Source organism: Bubalus kerabau, chromosome 10 (assembly GCF_029407905.1).
Source record: "Bubalus kerabau isolate K-KA32 ecotype Philippines breed swamp buffalo chromosome 10, PCC_UOA_SB_1v2, whole genome shotgun sequence".
Taxonomy (NCBI): domain Eukaryota; kingdom Metazoa; phylum Chordata; class Mammalia; order Artiodactyla; family Bovidae; genus Bubalus; species Bubalus kerabau.
The window spans coordinates 65,040,689-65,054,773 of NC_073633.1; the positions used below are offsets into that span (position 1 = coordinate 65,040,689).

Here is a 14,085-nt window from a genome sequence, read left to right on the forward strand (position 1 = left end):
CTGAGCCACAAGGGAAGCCCCAAAAGGCTTATATGTCACAGTATTGTTTTAAGAAAGAACTGAGTGGCTATGTATAAAGCACTTAGAAAATTGTAAGTACTGTATAGTTATTTAGGAGTTTGTACTTATCACTGTTATTATGGAATGTTAGATTTAGGATGGTTGCTTAGGCATTGTAGTCTGAGACTCTTATTTTATGGATGAAGAAAGTGAGACCCCAAGAGGGGTCATCAAGACTTAGGAAATCTCTTCACAGGGTCCTGGGCTCTTACATTCCGTGCTATGTGTGAGACCTTGAGTTGTGGGTGTTGCAGACCCTCAAGTGTTTCAGGCTTGGACAGGTGGAGATTACAGCAAGACCAACACCATGATGGGCAAGTGCAGCTTCTTACTCAAGAGGAGCTCCAGATTTCTTAGATTCTTCTCCTCTCCCTGCCCCGCTCCAAGATGGCATCTTGGGAAATGGAGGACTCATTTGCCTCTGTGCCAGTGACAAGGTGAGAGCCTTGGATCCATGCTGGTGAACTTGAGTGACCTCAGCCTGCAGCAGCTTGAAGCAGGATTTCGGTTCCCTGGCTACAGGTTGAAGTCAGGTCATGTGACTTCACTGAAAGTGAAAGCACTGAATCTTAGCCACAAGACCACCAGGGACCAGAGATCAGTGACAAGGCTCTGGCCCATCAACTTTACAGAAAATGAGTTTCTACAAAGAGGCAGAAAGTAGTTAAACAAGCAAAGTGTTTATTAGGAGGAAAAGAGTAACTATGGATATGCACACAGGTGGGCTCAGAGAAGTCACGCCCTTGCAGCAGTTTGAATCACTTATATAGGGCATTTCTTCTGGATTTCCTCTGGACAATCATCATGCTTCGCCAGATTCTGTGTCCTTATTTGGTTTATCTCAGGGTCCTCCCATGTGTGCATGTGCATCTCTTAGCCAAGATGGAGTCTAGTGAAAAGGCCTATGGGTAGGTTGACATTACTTGCTATGAGGTGACACCCCCTTTCTTTTGACCTCCAAGGAGTCTTTCTCACATATGTGGTCAGGAAGGTCTCCTTGACCTCGAGAAAGAGAAAAATGTGGTCTCTTATCTGAACAGTGTTCAGCTTTTCCTCCTCTTTATCTTGCAGTATCTGTCCACAGGAAACAAATTCTGGTTGCTCAGCCTGGGGCCCATCTGTCTCCTGCCTCATGAGATCCTCTGGATTCTCTTTGTACAAGGAAATATCTTCATCTTGATTTAGACCTTGCTGTTCATCAGCAGCCAGGAAGCAGGAATACAAGCGTAGGTACCTGAAGCCACTGTCCTCCTCCAGTGCTCACCTGCTGTTCCATTCTCGCTGGATGTAGTGTCATGGTGGACAGGGCATCCAGTCTAGCTGGAGGACACAGGACACTCAGCCATATTTCCCAGGTGCCTCTGTATATCTCAACTCTCTCTTGAAAGCTTAGGCCCAAGCTAGGAAAAGCCAGGACTTTAGTGTCTGCCTCCATCATTTCTCTCTTCCCTCTGGTGAGACATAACCCCAGATCTCATTCTCCTTTTCTGGGAATGTATTCATGCCTGCTTCCCTTGAAAGACTGGATACAGATGGTGGCTCAGATGGTAAAGCGTCTGCCTGCAATGCGGGAGACCCGGATTCAATCCCTGGGTCGGAAAGATCCTCTGGAGAAGGAAATGGCAACCCACTCCAGTACTCATGCCTGGAAAATTCCATGGATGGAGAAGCCTGGTGGGCTACAGTCCATGGGGTCGCCAAGAGTCGGACATGACTGAGCGACTTCACTTCACTCACTCCCTTGAAAGACCAGATACAGATGAAACATTGGCTTACCAATAAGGGAACTTCTGAAAAACACCTTCCTTACCTAAAAGGATGCATAGAAACATGAGGATGCGCCAGAAGTAGCTGTGTCATACACTCAGTCAGCGTGGGTCCTAGGCCTGGAGACTGGAGCACATTCTACCTCAAGGCGGCTCAGCATTTGTGGGAATGTGTTCAGAAATGGGGGGGGGGTGTACTCTTTGTTATTGTTCGTCTGGAATTTATATTTTCCCAAAGAAAGCTTTTAATGGGGTCTGTTTACCTCCCTTAGGGGATATCTCTAGAGGGTGGGATAATCCTGCAGCCACTTCAGATAGCTTGGTCTCCCTTCTTCCATCTTGAGTTTTCACCTCCTGCACCATGCCCCCTGTGCAGTATTCCAGCTTCACGGTAGGGTGCATTTCCTTACACTCTACAGTATAGCACAGGGTCAGCACCTTACGCAGGTAAGAACACATCCATCTTGCTTTCCTCAGAGGTCGAGTGCCCAAGGCAGCACTTGAGGCTTTCAGGATTCAACTCCTGCCTAACCCCTGCCTGCTTTCTGATCCCCCAGGGCCTAGTAATTACCTTTACTGATGTGCTGAAAGTGCTCACTAACTCACTTTTGTCCTCCACATTCATTAATGCTGTAGGATGCGTGACTCTGGCCATTTGGAATGAAAACCCAGGTGGCAGTAGAGGGCAGCTGTTCTTTGAGGTGGGATGAGTAGTAGATGAACAGAGGATATAAAAGCTACCAGTGGCATTTTCCTCTTGGACTGTTGGCTCATGGAACTACACACATCTTCTCTACTCATCTCTTGGGATTCAGCTTCAAGTGGTATCTAGAGTTTCCTCCCTGACGCTTCCACATCCACAGGAATAAGTTCTCCTTCTACGTATATTCCAAAGCATATTTGGAACAGGGACACTTCTCTTAGAGTTTCTATTATATTGTATCAAAGTGACTTATTCAGAACTTATTTCTCTTCTGCTAGAAAGATTCTTTCTAGGGCAGAGACCAGGTCTTGTTTATCTTGGCATCCCTAATGTCTTGCAGAGGTGTTGGTTCAGAACTGGGCCTTAGAAAATGGTGACAGATGTGTGAAATAGAGATAGTTCTGATTAGGAGCCCGAAATTCTTTGATCTTGAACTTTGATCCTGCACTTTCCAAATGACATGCTAGGAGTAGGGAGTGTTCATACTTATTGATGTTGCAGGGATAAAAATAAAAATAAAATAAAATTTAAAAAAATGAAGGGAAGAGCTTTTTAAAAGCCGTATGGCCAAAATGCTTCTTTCTTGCCGGGTGATAGCCTGCTAAGAAGAATGTGGGGCTGGAGTGAGTGTCAAAGAGTGTCAGGCTACTCCTGTGTTTTGAAGGTGCAAGAACCACTAGAACCCTGAAACCATCCAGATCGAATCCTTTCCAGATTGACTCCTCCTTTCAGGTAAATGCCCCCTATTATTTAATGGCTTATGATGTTGATCTATTTTAAAACAGAGCCCCCAGATATCTCCTGGTCACTTATTGTGTTCAAAGAAGACACCATGCTCCCCTGATCTCAAGAGGTACATTGTTCTGGGGAGTGTTTCTCTCACTGGGGCCAACAGTCTAACCCAGGATCCAGTTTTGTCTGTGGAACATTTGGAAACGAACCTTTAGAATGACTTTTACAACTCAGGATGCCAGTTGTCTGACTTAGATTAGGCCATCGGGTTTAGAGCTGGGTCATCTAGCTCTGGAACACATGGTTCAGAACACATTTGAAAGGACAAGTGAAATGCAGATCACCTGGTTTTGGTGAGTGGGCTTGGATGATAACAGACTTTCTGGACCCCACTGTTCTGCTTTGTGTCTGAGTGACTGCACTGAAAGGGATATTCAGGAGAGCCCTTGAAGAGACGTCCAAATTTCTGGGAGGCGTTGGTCCCCAAAAGTACTTTTAGCATCCAGGAATTTATGTATCTTATTTTAAAAATCATACTGGCTTAATTTTAGTATAGTCATGGATATATAATATTTTTAGTTTACTTTTAATTCCTGAAATTTTAGTAGTAGAGGAGGAATCTCTTCTCTTCCTAAATCTGGATCACTATGAGGGCCTAACTTATAAAGAAATGTCTTCCTTCTTGCTTTCCCTGGTTTCTTTTCTGTTCTTTTTGTGAGTTAGTTCAGTAATAACTAAAACTCAACCATGTGTCTCTTCATCGAGGATGGAAAGTTCCACATAGGAAATTACGCTATCAGTAATGGGTTAGTCGTTGATGTTGACCAATGTAAGGAAACCTACTTTCTTACACAAAAGGTTAACTGACCAAGGGGAAGTAATTGGTGGGGAGATTGGTGGAGGAGGAGTTGAGTTGTAGTCTTGTGGTGAACTTAGCTAAACACACCACGGAAAGTACCAGGCAGTAAATGAAACTATAAGAGGTTAGAAAACTCTCCCTCTTTTTTTGAAATTAAAGACTGTGACGGTATGTATGCTTTCTAAATTTGGTGAACACATTTCTGAACCGAAAGTGAGTAGGTTTCAATCACTGAAAAGAAAAGGACATGGAGGGGCAGGAACATTTTCAGAGCACTTATCTCACTGGCTGAATCTTTTCATAGAGCGGTGGTTTTCAAACAATTCCTTGGAGTGTAGGAAGAAAAACTAAGACTTGTCCTTATCCTTACTGAGCTCATTCTTTAGAACTGTCTGTTTCTTGTGCTGTTTTATGGTGTATTGAAAGGAAATGCTACAGAGAAGAGGGGAAAGCAGGAGAGCCCCTGGTGGTTGTATCAGGATGGGAAGAACTGGAGATGCGGGGAGAGCTCAGAATTTGGAGGTCTCCCCACTCTTCCAATCTGGGAAATGTAGCCATTTGGGAAGATTCTGGAGAGATAGCACGAAGAACGTTGACCATTGCCCAGCAATGACTATGTGACAAGTACTGGGTTTTGTGTTATTTATTCTTGTTCTGCACATGCAATTTGCTCATGCACTTATACTTCATATTCATTTATTATTTGTTTAGTGAATATCTCATTTGATCTAGACAGATTAAGAAGGTTTTAATTTTCCTAATTTTATAAGCAGAGTTTAAGGCATCACTGACTCGATGGACGCGAGTCTGGGTGAACTCCGGGAGTTGGCAATGGACAGGGAGGCCTGGCATGCTGTGATTCATGGGGTCGCAAAGAGTCGGACACGACTGAGTGACTGAACTGAACTGAAGGCAGTTAAGTAGTTTCACAACAATGTATGGTTTATAACTCGGCGATTCCCTTGTTTTGCTATGTAGGTTTGTAAATCTACAGATCGTCTTTCAAAGAGATTCTTCAATAGGTTCAAGATGGCTTCTTGTCTACACATAGCAGGTGGATTGTTTATAGAGTCAAGGTATAGTTTGTTCTGATTTTCTTTCCTTTTTTATTGTGTATGTCCGAATTGTAATATTAGGCCAGAGACACTTCCCTGTCACTCAGGCTGACACCAAGTTTTGGTTTGCTACTTCAGTCAGCTGAATCTTCCTTTCTAGGCATTAAAAAAGTGAGCAAGCAAAGAGAATAGCTCGAAACTCTTGTAATGGCTAAATTCCAGGGTACCTGTTACCTCTTAGTCTGTTTCATTGTGGTGGTGTTTTAGTTGCTAAGTTGTGTCCAACTATTTGCGACCCTGTGAACTGTAACCTACCAGGCTCCTCTGTCCACGGGATTTCCTAGGCAAGAATGCTAGAGTGGGTTGCCATGTCCTCCTCCAGGGGATCTTCCCAACCCAGGGATTGAACCCATATCTCCTGCATTGGCAGGCGGATTCTTTACAACTGAGCTACCAGGGAAGCCCCCCGTTTTGTTGTAACAAGATTTCAATCAATACAAAGTGGCTGACACTCCTGTTCCACAGTCTCTTTCTCAATAGCAGAGCCTGCTGTTTTCCCCTTTCCTTGTAGAAACCTCTCATCTGCATGTCTGTTGTTTCCCAGCATATGACCAGGGGTCTCAGGAGCAAAAGTCACATTTTGTTAATCTTTCTGTGTTTCACAAAGTGCCTATCAGAGAGAGTATCTACATTTTTTGAATGAAAAAATCTTCGTTAAATGCATTTCTTCCAACTGTAGATTTCTACCTATGAATCAGTGCAATCCACTTGATGTATAGGTGATTATTCTGTTTGGTAAAGAATCTGCCTGCCAGTGCAGGAGACGTAAGAGACATGGGTTCGATCCCTGGGTTGGGAAGATCCCCTGGAGGAGGGTGGGGCAACCTACTCCATTATTCTTGCCTGGAAAATTCCATGGACAGAGGAGCCTGGTGGGCTACAGTCCATGGGATTGCAAAGAGTCAGACACAACTGAGCACACATGCAACCTGTTTACTTAAAACAGTGTTTTCAGCTCTCAGCTGTCTTGGTAGTAAAGCTAGACATATTCATAGGTTCTAAGAAATATACTGCTATTTTTTTTTTCAGAAAAACTGTGTGGATTTAGAATCTTAAGTATAAAGAATTCCATCTCTTTCTTATGATGAAATGTGTGTGAAGTTGGAGGACTAACCAACAGAGTAGGTAAATGAGGAAAGAAAAACTTTTCTCTCAAGTGCTCAGGCATTTAATCAAAATTCTTTTAACATAATTCACCGGATTGTTGTGAGGACCAATCAGGGCAATCATTGAGAAAGTTCTTTGGAAACTCTAGATTACAGACAGGAAGGTCATTTGTAAAAAGTAAGGTTTTAAAGCAAAATAAGGCCTTCAAAAAACACAGAACTTTTGATGTGTGTGTATATCAATGTACATGCTGACCAGTGAATATTAAAGATAAAACTGTGTTCAGGTAATATTATCTAAGGGGAATAACATAACATATACCATTTTAATCATTTTAAGTATATTGTTCAGTGACATTAGTGGCATTAAAAATTCTGTATAATCATCACTATCTCCAGAATTTGTTCATCATCTCAATCTCTATACACCGTAAACAATAACTCCCCATTCTTTCCTTCCCCCAGCCCTTGTAACCTCTTTTTTTTAAAAAAGCTTATTTTAGGTACATCATATAAATGAAATCATATATTATTTGTCCTTTTGTATCTGGCTTATTTCATTTAGTGTGTATTTTCAAGGTTTATCCATGTTGTAGCATGTATCAGAATTTCATTCCTTTTTAAGAATGATATTCCATTGTATATTTATACATTTTACTTATCTCTTTATCCATTGACAGACATTTGGGTTGTTTCTATCTTTTGGCTATTGTGAATAATGCTGCTATGAACATTGGTGTACAAGTATCTGTTTGAGTCCCTGTCTTGAATTCTTTTGGTTATATGTACCTAGAAGAGGAAAAAAACAGAACATTTAAACCCTTATTTTTCCTGTTACTTCGAGCACAGATACACTTTTTTTGGTTATCCAGAGAAAGTGTAGAACCTCTGTTGGTGCCCTAAAGAGTGGGCACCTTCTTTATTCACCTTCAACTTGCTCTAGGCCTCTATCCTTTCTCCTTGCTGCCTCCTCCTCCTCCCCTTAATTTGATGCTTCAAGATGCAGCTATGGAGGATTCTGAAATCTGACTCATCACTACTGGTCTGTGGTGAAGTCTATTTAAATTAGGTCTGCCAACTGGTACTACTTTGGGGACTGATAAGGTGGACTGAGAGAAATTAAGTTAAGGGCACAATATAAGGGGAAGTTTAATAGAAATGGAAAGTGTCCTATAGAGCAGTGGTCCACAAACTTTTTTGGTACCAGGGACTGGTTGCCCAGAAGACATTTTTTTCTTGGGGGCAGGGAATGGATGGTTTACGTGGTAAAAGTAAGTGCTGGGGGTGCTGCAGATGAAGCTTCACCTGCTCACCTGCTGCTCACCCTCCTGCTTGGGGACCCCTGATATAGAGAACTATGCTTGACAGAGTTCAGCTTTAATTCAGTTATGAATAAATTACTCTCTGCTGAGCACTGTTAAAATACAGCAGAGAAGGAGATAAGAGCTAATGTTCTGGAGGGAGATGCAGACATATTTACTAAGCAGCAAACAACTATACGTTATTACTATCCATTTGTTTAGTCAGCATTCATTAACACCTACTATGCATGGTTCTAGGCCCTGGATATACATCATGAACAAGACAAAGTCCCTGCTCTCCTGAAGCTGACCTTCTGGAGGAAGAAAGTGGACAAGACAAGAAAATACACAGTATTTTTCCTGTGGAGAAAAATAGAGGAAGATAAGGGACAGGAATTGATTGGGTGTGTGTGCTGTTTTAGGTAGGTTGACCAGAACAGGCCTCTGGGAGTCAGTGACTTTGACCACAGATCTAAATGAAAAGAAGAAACTCAAGGGGAGATGTGGGTGATGAGAGCCTGGCAGAGGAATAGTGGCAACTCCTGTAAGCTTATATTCCAAAGATGGATACAGAATTTGGGGACTTAAATTGATGGGACAAATAAATTTGATGCTCTGTGATTTTAAGGACATAATCCTTAATAGACTATTGAGAATCCTTAAAAGAATATTCAGTGGCAAGGTACTTGCATTTTTAAATGAATGTTTCAAAGTAAGTAATCAGTGCTAGAAATCTCTCTCTCTCTCTCACACACACACATAAGCATGCATTATGAGAGCTTCTGTGCATGGGGTAAACATGAGGCAGGTGTTCGTGGTCTTGGTGTAGGCGTGGAACCCCTTCTATACTTTCTCCTCCCATTAAGATTCCTCATTCTGTCAGTGTCATTGGTTAGTAAAAAATACTGTAACTTAATCAGTTCAGACTAGGTAGAATAGGAATAATTAGAGTGTTTTAGACCAGTTCAGATCTCTTAGAAGCATTTAACAAAAATATGCTTAGTAAGCTGAAAAAAGACACCTCTAGTCTTGAAATTACAGGAAGGATGACAAAAATGTTAGAAACTTGTGGGCAAATGGAAAAAAAATCACAGCATGTAGCTCCTTAACGTTGACTCTCTCCTTTACAATATAAAACCGTGTGTGTGTGTGTGTGTGTGTGTGTGTGTGTATGTATGTATGTGTATGAGGGGTCTTGCAAAACAAAAAGCACAATTCTTATAGTCCTACCTTAAGCAATGTATAAGCTGGGAGGGAAGATAGCAGACATGAGAGGGGAAGGGCTGGTGGATAGTACCAAACCTAAACCTAGTCTCTGGCATTGCCTATGAGGGAGGGACCAGAGGTGCTAGGAAGACAGAAAAGGCTGGAAGTGAGGAGGGAGGATGTGATATGGTTCTTTAAGGACAGGTTGGGAAAGGTCTCTCCAAAGGAGAGGATGACCTGAGCAAAGATACCAAGTTAGGATTGTGCAGTTGATGTTTAGATACAGGAAAGGGGTTCCCATGGACTAGGGCAGAGCCTCCCTGGCTTGGAGATTATAGGAATAACTGGAAAAATCAATAGAAAGCCAAGAAGAAAAAAAGAGCTCTGTGCTTTCCTTCTTTTGTAAGTTGCTTTTCGACTCATTAATTTATCTGATTATGGGGGAAAAGCATCACTTGCTCCTCCATCTGTGTGCTGCTAGTGGGGGCAACAGTAGATCTCAAGATATTCCATGTAAAAAAAATAATCACTGTTTTCTAAGAACTACATTTTCATTGGTTGACTGAAAATTTAAGTAGTACAAAAGGGTAAGAACCAGTGAAACATTTCTCCCAGGGCCCACCAGGTCTTATTATTAATATACTACTGATTATTATTATAGTATTAATAATATAAATATTATTAATATATTAATAACTATCTTCACTGGTAGTTCTTATTTCTTCTTGCTCAGCTTTCTTGCTATCGTCCATTTAGTCAACAATTATTTATTGAATGCCTCTCATGGACATTGGTGATACAACAGTGAACAAAAGTCCCTGCTCTCAAGAAGCTTATATTTTAGTTGAAAGAAACAGTAAGCAGCAAGTGTATTTAAAATATTTTGACTAAATGGGATTATCCTATACATATTCTTTTGCAACTTGTTCTTTTCACATGACAGTACATCTTGGACATCTTTCCCTGTCAGTCTGAAAAGGCCTACTTCTTTTGTTGATAACAACTAATAATTATTGAGCATCTGGGAAGAAAGCTGAGCACCGAAGAACTGATGCTTTTGAACTGTGGTGTTGGAGAAGACTCTTGAGAGTCCCTTGGACTGCAAGGAGATCCAACCAGTCCATTCTGAAAGAGATCAGCCCTGGGATTTCTTTGGAAGGAATGATGCTAAAGCTGAAACTCCAATACTTTGGCCACCTCATGTGAAGAGTTCACTCATTGGAAAAGACTCTGATGCTGGGAGGGATTAGGGGCAGGAGGGGAAGGGGACAACAGAGGATGAGATGGCTGGATGGCATCACTGACTTGATGGACATGAGTTTGAGTGAACTCCAGGAGTTGGTGATGGACAGGGAGGCCTGGCGTGCTGCAATTCATGGGGTCGTAAAGAGTCGGACATGACTGAGCGACTGAACTGAACTGACTATGCTCCAAGCACTGTCTTATTCACAACAATCCTCTATTGTAAATACTATAATTATCACTTTTTTATGGAGGAGAAGCTGAGGCCCAGAGAGGTTTGAGAACTTTCTCAGAGTCACCTGGCAAGTCACTAATGGAGTCAGATCTGAACCCAGACCATCTGACTCCTCACTCCAGTTCGACCCCCTCCTGATGGCTGTGTAGTACTCCTTTGTATGAATGTAAAAGTTGGCTTAAAGCTCAACATTCAGAAAACTAAGATCATGGCATCCAGTCCCATCACTTCATGGCAAATAGAGGGGGAAACAATGGACACAGTGGCTGACTTTATTTTTCTGGGCTCCAGAATCACTGCAGATGGTGATTGCAGCCATGAAATTAAAAGACTCTTACTCCTTGGAAGGAAAGTTATGACCAACCTAGACAGCATATTAAAAAGCAGAGACATTACTTTGTCAACAAAGGTCCGTCTAGTCAAGGCTATGGTTTTTCCAGTGGTCATGTATGGATGTGAGAGTTGGGCTACAAAGAAAGCTGAGTGCCGAAGAATTGATGCTTTTGAATTGTGGTGTTGGAGAAGACTCTTGAGAGTCCCTTAGACTGCAAGGAAGTCCAACCAGTCCATCCTAAAGGAGATCAGTCCTGCGTGTTCATTGGAAGGACTGATGTTGAAGCTGAAACTCCAATACTTTGGCCACCTGATGTGAAAAGCTGACTCATTTAAAAAGACCCTGATGCTGGGAAAGATTGAGGGCAAGAGGAGAAGGGGACAACAGAGGATGAGATGGTTGGATGCCATCACCGACTCAATGGACATGGGTTTGGGTGGACTCGGGGAGTTGGTGATGGACAGGGAGGCCTGGCATGCTGCCATTCATGGAGTCTCAAAGAGTCGGACATGACTGAGCAACTGAACTGAGCTGAACCTCTGCTTACTTAGCCAGTCTCCTATACTTAAGCCATTTTTAGATTTTTTGCTATCACAGCACTGTAACATTTTTGTAGTATGTTTGCACATATTTGTGATCATCTTATAAGGTAAATTCCTGAGAGAGGGAAACATACACATTTCTATATTTGACAGGCATTAATTTCCCTTTAAAATATTTTATCAATTTTTATCCCCATTAACAATGTAGGAGAAGGTGTAGATTTCCTTAAATATCCTTCAACAAAGGTAACTACCAGACTTGTAATAGTTGTCAATATGACAGGTAAAAAATGGTATAGAGGTTATACTTAAATTTTTTTTTAATTCAAAGGAGTTTTTCATTATAAATATTTAAAAGAAATGATTGCTTCTTCATATAGACTGTTCTTGGTCCATTTTCTCATGTAAGGAAGGGAGCCATCACTCTTGATTCAAGAAATTCAGTTCAGCCGCTCAGTCATGTCCAACTCTGGACTGCAGCATGGACCCCATGGACTGCAGCATGCCAGGCCTCCCTATCCATCACCAACTCCCCAAGCTTGCTCAAACTCATGTCCATCAAGTTGGTGATGCCATCCAACCATCTCATCCTCTGTTGTCCCCTTCTCCTCCTGCCTTCAATCTTTCCCAGCATCAGGGTCTTTTCCAATGAGTCAGCTCTTCACATCAGGTGGCCAAAGTATTGGAGTTTCAGCTTTAGCATCAGTCCTTCCAGTGAATATTCAGGACTGATTCCTTTAGGGATGGACTGGTTTTACCTCCTTGAAGTCCAACAGACTCTCAAGAGTCTTCTCCCACACCGCAATTCAAAAGCATCAATTCTTTGGCATTCAGCTTTCTTTATGATCCAAATCTCACATCCATACATGACTACTGGAAAAACCATAGCTTTGACTAAATGGACCTTTTTCGGCAAAGTAATGTCTCTGCTTTTTAATATGCTGTCTACGTTGGTCATAGCTTTTCCAAGGAGCAAGTGTCTTTTAATTTCATGGCTGCAATCACTATCTGCAGTGATTCTGGAGCCCAAGAAAATAAAGTCTGTCACTGTTCCCCATCTATTTGCCATGAAGTGCTGGGACCAAATGCCACGATCTTCATTTTTGGAATGTTGAGTTTGAAGCCAGCTTTTTCACTCTCCTCTTTCACTTTTTTATCAGGAGGCTCTTCAGTTCCTCTTCGTTTTCTGCCATAAGGGTGGTGTCATCTGCATATCTGAGGTTATTGATATTTCTCCTGGCAATCTTGATTCCAGCTTGTGCTTCATCCAGCTTGACATTTCACATGATGTACTCAGCGTATAATTTAAACAAGCAGGGTGACAATATACAGCCTTGATGTACTCCTTTCCTGATTTGGAACCAGTCTGTTGTTCCATATACAATTCTTACTGTTGCTTCTTGACCTGCACACACATTTCTCAGGAGGCAGGTAAGGTGATCTGGTATTCCCACCTCTTTAAGAATTTTCCACAGTTTGTTGTGATCCACACAGTCAAAGGCTTTGGCATAGTCAGTAAAGCATATGTTTTTCTGGAACTCTCTTGCTTTTTCGATGATCCAGTGGATGTTTTTTTAAATACAGCTTGAACATCTGGAAATTCTTGGTTCACGTACTGTTGGAGCCTGGCATGGAGAATTTTGAGCATTACTTTGCTAACGTGTGAGATGAATGCAATTGTGCGGTAGTTTAAACATTCTTTGGCATTACCTTTCTTTAGGATTGGAATGAAAACTGACTTTTTCCAATCCTGTGGCCACTGTTGAGTTGTCCAAATTTTCTGGCATATTGAGTGCAGCACTTTTATAACATCATCTTTTAGGATTTGAAATAGCTCAACTGGAATTCTGTCACCTCCACTATGTTTGTAGTGATGCTTCCTAAGGCCTATTTGACTCTAGACGGCAGGATATCTGGCTCTAGGTGAGTGATCACACCATCGTGGTTATCCATGTCATTAAGATCTTTTTTGTATAGTTCTTCCGTGTGTTCTTGCCACCTCCTCTTGATATCTTCTGCTTCTGTTAGGTCCATACTGTTTCTGTCCATGATTGTACCCATCTTTGCATAAAATGTTCCCTTGCTATCTCTAATTTTCATGAAGCGATCTCTAGTCTTTCCCATTCTGTTATTTTCCTCTATTTCTTTGCACTGATCTCTGAGGAATTCTTTCTTTTCTCTCCTTGCTATTCTTTGGAACTCTGCATTCAAATGAATATATCTTTCCTTTTCTCCTTTGCCTTTTACTTCTCTTATTTTCTCAGCTATTTGTAAGACCTCCTATAGACAACCATTTTGCCTTTTTGCATTTCTTTTTCATGGGGATGGTCTTGATCATTGCCTTCTGTACAGTGTCATGAACCTCTGTCCATAGTTCTTCACGCACTCATGCACATCTAATTGCTTGAGTCTATTGGTCACTTCCACCGTATAATTGTAAGGGATTTGATTTAGGTTATACCTAAATGTTCTAGTGGTTTTCCCTGCTTTCTTCAATTTAAGTCTGAATTTAGCAATAAGGAGCTCATGCTTTGAGGCACAGTCAGGTCCCGGTCTTGTTTTTGCTGACTGTATAGAGCTTCTCCATCTTCGACTGCAAAGAATATAATTAATCTGATTTCAGTGTTGACCATTTGGTGATGTCCATGTGTAGAGTCTTCTCTTGTGTTGTTGGAACAGGGTGTTTGCTATGACCAGTGCATTCTCTTGGCAAAACTCTATTAGCCTTGCCCTGTTTCATTTTGTACTCCAAGGCCAAACTTGCCTGTTACTTGAGATACGTCTGGATTTCCTACTTTTGCATTCTAGTCCTCTATGATGAAAAGGACATCTTTTTGGGGTGTTAGTTCTAGAAGTTCTTGTAGGTCTTCATAGAACCATTCAA

At 41.6% G+C, this 14,085-nt stretch overlaps 1 protein-coding gene across 10 annotated transcripts in view; it reads left to right on the plus strand.

The window, feature by feature from the left end:
- The window catches only part of ATP8B4 (ATPase phospholipid transporting 8B4 (putative)), a 345,053-nt gene that overhangs the window by 35,035 nt on the left and 295,933 nt on the right, over positions 1-14,085 (plus strand). For 2 of the 10 annotated variants that reach the window (XM_055537998.1, XM_055538003.1), the window contains exon 2: positions 7,901-8,064. The exons of 6 other annotated variants lie outside the window; for them this stretch is intronic. The gene's annotated coding sequence lies outside the window, so the exon portion shown is untranslated. Of the gene's footprint in view, positions 1-3,126; positions 3,262-5,098; positions 5,197-7,900; positions 8,065-14,085 lie in introns of all 10 variants that reach the window. 2 more of the 10 variants (XM_055538002.1, XM_055538000.1) reach the window with 2 other exon arrangements.